This window comes from Mustelus asterias, chromosome 3 (genome assembly GCF_964213995.1).
Source record: "Mustelus asterias chromosome 3, sMusAst1.hap1.1, whole genome shotgun sequence".
NCBI lineage: Eukaryota > Metazoa > Chordata > Chondrichthyes > Carcharhiniformes > Triakidae > Mustelus > Mustelus asterias.
In genome coordinates this window covers 52,753,033-52,762,801 of record NC_135803.1, presented here as the reverse complement: position 1 = coordinate 52,762,801, position 9,769 = coordinate 52,753,033, and positions in this window count along the sequence as shown.

Genomic DNA, 9,769 nt, shown 5'->3' with positions numbered 1-9,769 from the left:
AGTGAGGAATGCAGCTATAACCTACACCGGACTCAGATCTTTGGAGGCATTGATCAGTTAATTTCTAGTCTGTTTGTGTTGTGGGCGGTGTCTGTGTGTGTATGCTGGGGGGCGGGAAGATGTTGCGTTGTGGGTGTGTGCGTTGTACAGGGAGTGTGAGATGTATGTGCTGGGCTGGGGGGGGGGGGCGGCGGGGTGTGTGAGTGTGTTGGGGGGGGTGAGTGTGTTGGGGGGGGGGGGTGAGTGTGTTGGGGGGGGGGGTGAGTGTGTTGGGGGGGGGGGTGAGTGTGTTGGGGGGGGGGGGTGAGTGTGTTGGGGGGGGGGGTGAGTGTGTTGGGGGGGGGGGTGAGTGTGTTGGGGGGGGGGGTGAGAGTGTTGGGGGGGGGGTGAGTGTGTTGGGGGGGGGGTGAGTGTGTTGGGGGGGGTGAGTGTGTTGGGGGGGGTGAGTGTGTTGGGGGGGGGGGTGAGTGTGTTGGGGGGGGGGTGAGTGTGTTGGGGGGGGGTGAGTGTGTTGGGGGGGGGGTGAGTGTGTTGGGGGGGGGGTGAGTGTGTTGGGGGGGGGTGAGTGTGTTGGGGGGGGGGTGAGTGTGTTGGGGGGGGTGAGTGTGTTGGGGGGGGGTGAGTGTGTTGGGGGGGGGTGAGTGTGTTGGGGGGGGGGTGAGTGTGTTGGGGGGGGTGAGTGTGTTGGGGGGGGCGTAGGTGTGTGTGCGTTGTGGGGGGCGTAGGTGTGTGTGCGTTGTGGGGGGGCGTAGGTGTGTGTGCGTTGTGGGGGGGCGTAGGTGTGTGTGCGTTGTGGGGGGGCGTAGGTGTGTGTGCGTTGTGGGGGGGCGTAGGTGTGTGTGCGTTGTGGGGGGCGTAGGTGTGTGTGCGTTGTGGGGGGCGTAGGTGTGTGTGCGTTGTGGGGGGGCGTAGGTGTGTGTGCGTTGTGGGGGGGCGTAGGTGTGTGTGCGTTGTGGGGGGGCGTAGGTGTGTGTGCGTTGTGGGGGGGCGTAGGTGTGTGTGCGTTGTGGGGGGGCGTAGGTGTGTGTGCGTTGTGGGGGGGCGTAGGTGTGTGTGCGTTGTGGGGGGGCGTAGGTGTGTGTGCGTTGTGGGGGGGCGTAGGTGTGTGTGCGTTGTGGGGGGGCGTAGGTGTGTGTGCGTTGTGGGGGGGCGTAGGTGTGTGTGCGTTGTGGGGGGGCGTAGGTGTGTGTGCGTTGTGGGGGGGCGTAGGTGTGTGTGCGTTGTGGGGGGGCGTAGGTGTGTGTTGGGGGGGGTGAGTGTGTTGGGGGGGGGTGAGTGTGTTGGGGGGGGGTGAGTGTGTTGGGGGGGGGGGTGAGTGTGTTGGGGGGGGGGGGTGAGTGTGTTGGGGGGGGGGGTGAGAGTGTTGGGGGGGGGGTGAGTGTGTTGGGGGGGGGGTGAGTGTGTTGGGGGGGGTGAGTGTGTTGGGGGGGGTGAGTGTGTTGGGGGGGGGGGTGAGTGTGTTGGGGGGGGGGTGAGTGTGTTGGGGGGGGGGTGAGTGTGTTGGGGGGGGGGTGAGTGTGTTGGGGGGGGGTGAGTGTGTTGGGGGGGGGTGAGTGTGTTGGGGGGGGTGAGTGTGTTGGGGGGGGGTGAGTGTGTTGGGGGGGGGTGAGTGTGTTGGGGGGGGGGTGAGTGTGTTGGGGGGGGTGAGTGTGTTGGGGGGGGCGTAGGTGTGTGTGCGTTGTGGGGGGCGTAGGTGTGTGTGCGTTGTGGGGGGGCGTAGGTGTGTGTGCGTTGTGGGGGGGCGTAGGTGTGTGTGCGTTGTGGGGGGGCGTAGGTGTGTGTGCGTTGTGGGGGGGCGTAGGTGTGTGTGCGTTGTGGGGGGCGTAGGTGTGTGTGCGTTGTGGGGGGCGTAGGTGTGTGTGCGTTGTGGGGGGGCGTAGGTGTGTGTGCGTTGTGGGGGGGCGTAGGTGTGTGTGCGTTGTGGGGGGGCGTAGGTGTGTGTGCGTTGTGGGGGGGCGTAGGTGTGTGTGCGTTGTGGGGGGGCGTAGGTGTGTGTGCGTTGTGGGGGGGCGTAGGTGTGTGTGCGTTGTGGGGGGGCGTAGGTGTGTGTGCGTTGTGGGGGGGCGTAGGTGTGTGTGCGTTGTGGGGGGGCGTAGGTGTGTGTGCGTTGTGGGGGGGCGTAGGTGTGTGTGCGTTGTGGGGGGGCGTAGGTGTGTGTGCGTTGTGGGGGGGCGTAGGTGTGTGTGCGTTGTGGGGGGGCGTAGGTGTGTGTTGGGGGGGGTGAGTGTGTTGGGGGGGGGTGAGTGTGTTGGGGGGGGGTGAGTGTGTTGGGGGGGGGGTGAGTGTGTTGGGGGGGGGGTGAGTGTGTTGGGGGGGGGGGTGAGTGTGTTGGGGGGGGGGGGTGAGTGTGTTGGGGGGGGGTGAGTGTGTTGGGGGGGGGTGAGTGTGTTGGGGGGGGGTGAGTGTGTTGGGGGGGGCGTAGGTGTGTGTGTTGTGGGGGGGCGTAGGTGTGTGTGTTGTGGGGGGGCGTAGGTGTGTGTGTTGTGGGGGGGCGTAGGTGTGTGTGCGTTGTGGGGGGGCGTAGGTGTGTGTGCGTTGTGGGGGGCGTAGGTGTGTGTGCGTTGTGGGGGGGCGTAGGTGTGTGTGCGTTGTGGGGGGGCGTAGGTGTGTGTGCGTTGTGGGGGGGCGTAGGTGTGTGTGCGTTGTGGGGGGGCGTAGGTGTGTGTGCGTTGTGGGGGGCGTAGGTGTGTGTGCGTTGTGGGGGGCGTAGGTGTGTGTGCGTTGTGGGGGGCGTAGGTGTGTATGCGTTGTGGGGGGGGCATAGGTGTGTGTGCGTTGTGGGGGGGCGTAGGTGTGTGTGCGTTGTGGGGGGGCGTAGGTGTGTGTGCGTTGTGGGGGGGCGTAGGTGTGTGTGCGTTGTGGGGTGAGTGTGTTGGGGGGGGTGAGTGTGTTGGGGGGGGCGTAGGTGTGTGTGGTGGGGGGGGCGTAGGTGTGTGTGTTGTGGGGGGGGCGTAGGTGTGCGTGTTGTGGGGGGGGCGTAGGTGTGCGTGTTGTGGGGGGGCGTAGGTGTGCGTGTTGTGGGGGGGGCGTAGGTGTGCGTGTTGTGGGGGGGGCGTAGGTGTGCGTGTTGTGGGGGGGGCGTAGGTGTGCGTGTTGTGGGGGGGGGCGTAGGTGTGCGTGTTGTGGGGGGGGCGTAGGTGTGCGTGTTGTGGGGGGGGCGTAGGTGTGCGTGTTGTGGGGGGGGCGTAGGTGTGCGTGTTGTGGGGGGGGCGTAGGTGTGCGTGTTGTGGGGGGGGCGTAGGTGTGCGTGTTGTGGGGGGGGCGTAGGTGTGCGTGTTGTGGGGGGGGCGTAGGTGTGCGTGTTGTGGGGGGGGCGTAGGTGTGCGTGTTGTGGGGGGGGCGTAGGTGTGCGTGTTGTGGGGAGGGCGTAGGTGTGCGTGTTGTGGGGGGGGCGTAGGTGTGCGTGTTGTGGGGGGGGCGTAGGTCTGCGTGTTTTCGGGGGGCGTAGGTCTGCGTGTTTTCGGGGGCGTAGGTCTGTGTGCGTGTTTTCGGGGGCGTAGGTCTGTGTGCGTTTTGTGTGGGGGGGGGTAGGCGTGTGTGGGGGGGGTAGGCGTGTGTGCGTTGTGTGTGGGGGGGGTAGGTGTGTGTGGGGGGGGGTAGCTGTGTGTGCGTTGTGTGTGTGGGGGGGTAGGTGTGCGTTGTGTGTGGGGGGGGTAAGGTGTGTGTGCGTGTGTTTGTGTGCGCATTGTACAGGGAGTGAGTGTATCGGGGGGGAGGTGTGTATATGTGTGCTGTCGGGGAAGTGTGCGTAGTGAAGGGAGTATGTGAGTGCGTTGTGTGTGTATTTCGTGGGGTATGTATGCATGGGCGTGTGTGTGTTTTGTGGAGAAGTATCTGTGTGTCGGGGGAGTGTCTGTGTAAATATATAATGTGTGAGGGCAGGTGTACAGCAAAGTTTAAAGATTAGAAAGGTTCCTCTGTACCTGTTGAGGGATTTTGATCTTCCAATTATTGATCTTTTCCATCCTTTTGATTACTTTATAATTATCATAGAATCCTTACACTGCAGGAGATGGGCATCAAGTCTGCACCGACTCTCCAACAGAGCACCCAGGCACATCCTAAGTCTATCCCTGTAACCCCACCCCCATGTTTACCCCGCCAATCCCCTTACCCTGTACATCTTGGGATACCAAGGGGCAATTTAGCATGGCCAATCCACCTAACCTGCACATCTTTGGACTGTGGCAGGGACCGAAGCACCTGGAGGAAACCGACACGGGGAAAATGTGCAAACTCCACACACATAGTCAGCCAAGGCCGGAATTGAATCCAAGTCCCTGGTGCTGTGAGGCAGCTGTGCTAACCACTGCCACCCCACTATATTTGGAAAGGCACAGATGACAGGGTTCTGATCAATAGGCAACAGGTTGAACAAGATTTAAGACATTCCAATCATAACTTTGGAGGAACAGCGAGCAAACAACAACATTCATTGTTGGCAACAATGCTATTTTAAAAATGTAGCCAGCACTGTTACTTTTTCCACTCTTGCAAGAGTGTTCTGCAGTCCTCAGCAACGACCTGCATTTCTATAGTGCCTTTCAGGTCGTAAAACGTCTGGAGGTCCTTCACAGGAGCGTAATCAGGCAAAAGTTGACACCAAACCAAAGGGTAGAATTAAGACAAGCATTCAAAAACTTGATCCAAAAAATTTAACGAGGATCTTTAAAAGAGGAAAGAGAGGCTATGAGGCAGAGGCTTAGTGAGAGAATTCCAGAGGGTTAGAGTCTATACCAGTGGTTCCCAAACTTTTATATGTCATGGCACACCTCTATACTATAAAACAGACATTTTTCTGTCTTCTTCCCTTACTGGGAATTTTGTTTTTTAACTTCTCCCTGTCCTATTGTCACTTCTCCCAGGGCTTTTGTGCCCTTTTTGAGCTTTCGTTTTTTTGTGTGGGCGCATGGAACTTTCATCTTCAGCTCCAAGTCCCGTTGGTCATGCACATGGGTCTGACCAACATAAAAAAATCTAAACCATGCATGTGTGGTTGTTTCCCAGCCGGCCCATATGTGGGAGTTGTCGGGTCTTGGAGATGCCACCCATGGAGCTGAAGATGAAGGTTAGTTTGAATTACATGAGTTTTAAATCTTTTTGAAATGTTTTTAATGGCCCACTTGTGGTGGTCTTCATGGCACACCTTGGGAACCACTGATCTATATATACAATTAAGACACAGTCCTGAATGATGAGGCAAAGAAGGTGGGTGGGGGGCAGAATTGGGGGAATGCAGGGTTCTGAGTGTTATCGGGCTGATGGAGATTAAGAGAAAGAGGGGTAAAGTTTTGGAGAAATTTGAACATGTGAATGAGAATTTAAAAATTGAGACATTGACCTGAATCAATTTAGGCCAGTGGGGAGAAAGGTGGATGGACTGTTCTTGTGGGTTAGAATATGGACAGCATTTGACTGAGCTCAAGTTTATGGGAGTTGTGAGATGAGAAATTGGCCAGCAGGCATTGAATTAGTTGAATCTGGAGGCAACTAAAGAAATGAATGATCGTTTCATAGAATCCCTACAGTAGAATCGCTACAGTGCAGAAGGAGGCCATTCGGCGCATTGAGTCTGCACCGGCCACAATCTCAACCGGGCCTGATTCCCGTAACCCCACTTATTTACCCTGCTAATCCCCCTGACACTAAGGTCAATTTAGCATGGCCAATCAACCTAACTTGCACATCTTTGGACTGTGGGAGGAAACTGGAGTACCCGGAGGAGGCCCACGCAGACACGGGGAGATTGTGCAAACTCCACGCAGACAGTGACCCGGGGCTGGAATTGATCCCGGATCCATGGCGCTGTGGAGCAGCAGTGCTAACCACTGTTCCACCGTGCCGCCCATTTCAGTAGCAAATGGGCTGAGGCATGGGGGTGGGCAGCTAATATGGAAAATATATGGGTTCTGAATCTCTCGGTCAGGTTTCAAACAGTTTGCCTCAATCTGAGTCAGGGACTAAAGAAGGGAATGAAATTGGTGGCTAGAGTTTGTGGTGGGGGAGCAGTGGCTTCAGTGTTCCCGGTGGATAATGAGGAGATTTCTGCTCATCCAGTTCTGAATGTTGGAGAAGCAACCTGACAGATGGTGGTGAGGCACAGTTCAGTTTTCCAGACACTTTACACAAGGCTAGGCATGCAATCTAATGCTAGAATAATGTTCTATTATTTTGGACTTTAACAAATGCAGAACATACTTTCACAAACAAAATCAGAAATGGAAAGACGAAGAAACCTGTGAAAAAAAACAGAACATGCTGAAGAAGAGAAACAAAGTGAATGGGTGGAATTCTCCCATGCTGTGTTGGTGGGTTCAATGGCAGGTAGGGGAGAGTGCAGGGAGAGAGAGTGAAAGTTTGGCACAAGACCAAAATAATTGGCTTCATGCCAGCGTGAAATTGCAGCATTCAATGCCACCATGATGGCAAATGGGGAATCCCACTGGAGGTCAGCATGAAACTGTGTCCTGTTAATGGGATGCAGGTGAAAGCCTGACCGGAATCTTCTCCCCATGCCTGATTCTCCACGATGCCAGGGGACAAACATGCCGGTCCAGAATATGTCTGGACCATATTGACGTACCGAAGTTGGACTTGCCTGAAGAAGGCTTGGGTTTGCCTCCAGAGTTCAGGATGGAGACCACATGTGACCCTGGAACACCACTACAGTGGGTGGGGAGAGCACTTATCAGGTGGATCTTTCGGCTTCTGTGTCTTTGAGGAGGTCCATCTTGTGGCCTCAACATGTTCCTGGAGATCCATCTTCTTTTGTCAATGGTGGGTCAGTGATGTTGGCACCTTTCAAACATTGACAGTTTTGATTTATTATTATCACATTTATTAGTATATAGTGTTGTACCTGTAATTCTCAGATACTTCCGACCAGTTTACTTAAAGGTTTCACCCCGGTGATCTTATTTGCAAGATGGACAAAAGACAAACACAAGTAAACGTTCAATACGTTTATTAATAATAACACTATTAACTCTTAAATTGCCCTCATAAAACACGAGGATATCCCAGATTCAAGTATACTACCTGCAAAGATAGGCCTGATTCTCTGAGTACCTCTTGTCGGTCGTCACAAAGGTGACTCTTGATGGCAACTTCTTCTTTCCTTCCTTCTCTGGTCAGTCTTCTGGATGGTCAAGGTCTCCTCCCTCGTCAAGTTTTTGCTGCTGGTGTGTGTGAGATGGGTACCTTTATCCCCCTGTCTGCCTACCTTTCCAGAAACTTCTCTGGCTTCCGGCCAATGAGGTCCCAGGAGGGGGTCCCAATACCCGGTTGGTTTCTTGATGTCTGCCTGACAGGACACTGGGGCCCGTCCCCAGGTGTCCATCTCCATGGTGTTGCTTACATGTAACCTGTTGCCATGTAAGATAACTGCAGGAACTTTAGGTGACAGAAAGTCTGGTCTGATCTGGGCTTCTAACAATAGGCCGGTGCATTTCAATGGGGTACGATGATCTCCTGCTGGGTCTCAGTAGAGTGCAATGATCTTTGATGGGTGATTGATGGGCCAGGCCCAGACATGTTTCTGTGTATTTGTATATTTGACCTTAGTCAAGTCTGACCTGCCTGAGGTTTGACTGTGTTTGATTTTAATATGCCCAATTCTTTAATTTAGGATATCCAATTTAATCAGCCTTAAAACTAGGCCCTGATTATATTACCTCAATAGTGAAAAGTATTGTTTCATGCTCGCTATACAGATAAACCATATCCTTCATAGAGAAGGAAAGGAGAGAGTGCAGAATTTCGTGTACAGTCATAGCTAGGGTGGAGGGGAAAGATCAACTTAATACAAAAGTATGATGGCAGCAAGGAAGAAGATGTTCTTGAGTAGGTTGGTACATGTCCTCAGACTTTTGTAAGCTTCTTCCGACGGAAAAAGGTGGATGAGACAATGTTTGGGGTGCCTGGGGTCTTTGATTATGCTGGCTGCTTTTCGAAGGCAGTGGGAAGTTTAGACAGAGTTAATGGGAGGCTGGTTTGCGTGATGGACTGGCTTCGTTCACGACCCTTTGTAGTTGTTTTTTGCAGTCTTGGACAGAGCAGGAGCCATACCAAGCTGTGAAAGAACTAGAAAGAATGCATTCTATGGTGCATCTGTAAAAGTTGGTGAGAGTTGTAGCCAACATGCCAAATTTCCTTAGCCTCCTGAGAAAGTAGAGGCGTTGGTGGGCTTTATTAACTATAGTGTCGGCATGGAGCCAGAAACATGGCACCGGGGTAGGAGATAGAGATGCACACCATCAAACTTGCTCCACCACAGAGGGCAGTACAAAAACCCTGATGCATAATTAATCATGCTGGGGATGGAAGATATGGTTGGTTTTCCGTCAGCCTCCGAAGCGAGAAACACGCCCCATACCCTTCACGGGTCTTAGTCTTGGATGGGAAAATTCTACCCAACATTTCAGAACTAATGAATGGTCTATCCTCCAGTGGTGAACAGCTCAACTTAAGTGACTGAAGTGCCTCAGAACCCTGAGGAAGTTCCAATGTGCGAACATGTCTGTTATTAATGTGGGGAGTTTAAACTTCCGACTGTAGGTTTTACCATCTCTGGAATGCTACACGATTCCCTACGACCATAGGATGAGATGGCTATATCCACGTGACTTGGGTTGTTAGCCCTAAACTTATCCTGTTGTTCACATTGATTTAAAGTTTTAAACTGTATGTGTAAAGCCTGTGCAGGAGCACAATTCCCAAGTTAGTCAGCTGAAGTGTCAAAGGATTCCTTTGCACAGCATCCACCAGCAATTTGCAGCCCATCTCCTGGCAACCTTCAGCACCCTCCCAAAAAACTTTATTTCCCCCCCCCGCCGCTCCCAGCAATGATGATGATCACCTCGCCCCGACAATGTTGCCTCCCCCGCCTTCCCCTGCAGACAGTGTTCACTCCTCCCATTAATGTTCTCCCAACCCCTCCCCCATTGTCGAGAGTATAAAAGTTGGGGTCTGATGTTGCAGTTGTATAGAAGATTGGTTTGGCCCCATTTGGAATACTGCGCCCAGTTCTGGTCGCCACACTACCAGAAGGATGTGGAGGCTTTAGAGAGAGTGCAGAGGAGGTTTACCAGGATGTTGCCTGGTATGGAAGGGCTTAGTTATGAGGAGAGATTGGGTAAACTGGGGTTGTTCTCACTGGAAAGACGGAGGATGAGGGGTGACCTAATAGAGGTGTATAAAATTATGAAAGGCATAGATAGGGTGAACGGTGGGAAGCTTTTTCCCAGGTCGGTGGTGACGTTCACGAGGGGTCATAGGTTCAAGGTGAGGGGGGGGGGGAGGTTTAACACGGATATCAGAAGGATGTATTTTACACAGCGGGAGGTGGGGGCCTGGAATGCACTGCCGGGCAAGGTGGTGGAGGCGGACACACTGGGAATGTTTAAGACTTATCCAGATAGCCACATGAACGGAGTGGGAATGGAGGGATACAAAAGGATGGTCTAGTTTGGACCAGGGAGTGGTGCGGGCTTGGAGGGCCGAAGGGCCTGTTTCTGTGCTGTATTGTAGGTGAGGGAAGAGGTGATCACTGCCAGGGGGGTGAACATTGTCAAAGGGTATACATTGGTGATGGGGGAAGGCTATGCAGTGTTTCTTTCTCACTCACTGGAGCAGTGAGCAAAATTATGGAAAGGCATTAGAAATTTATCTTGCCATTAGTGAAAACAACAAAAATATGCATTATTATGAACAAGTTTGGAATGAGAAGGATAATTTATTAGCTTACTTTCTGGTCACCATATTGAACACT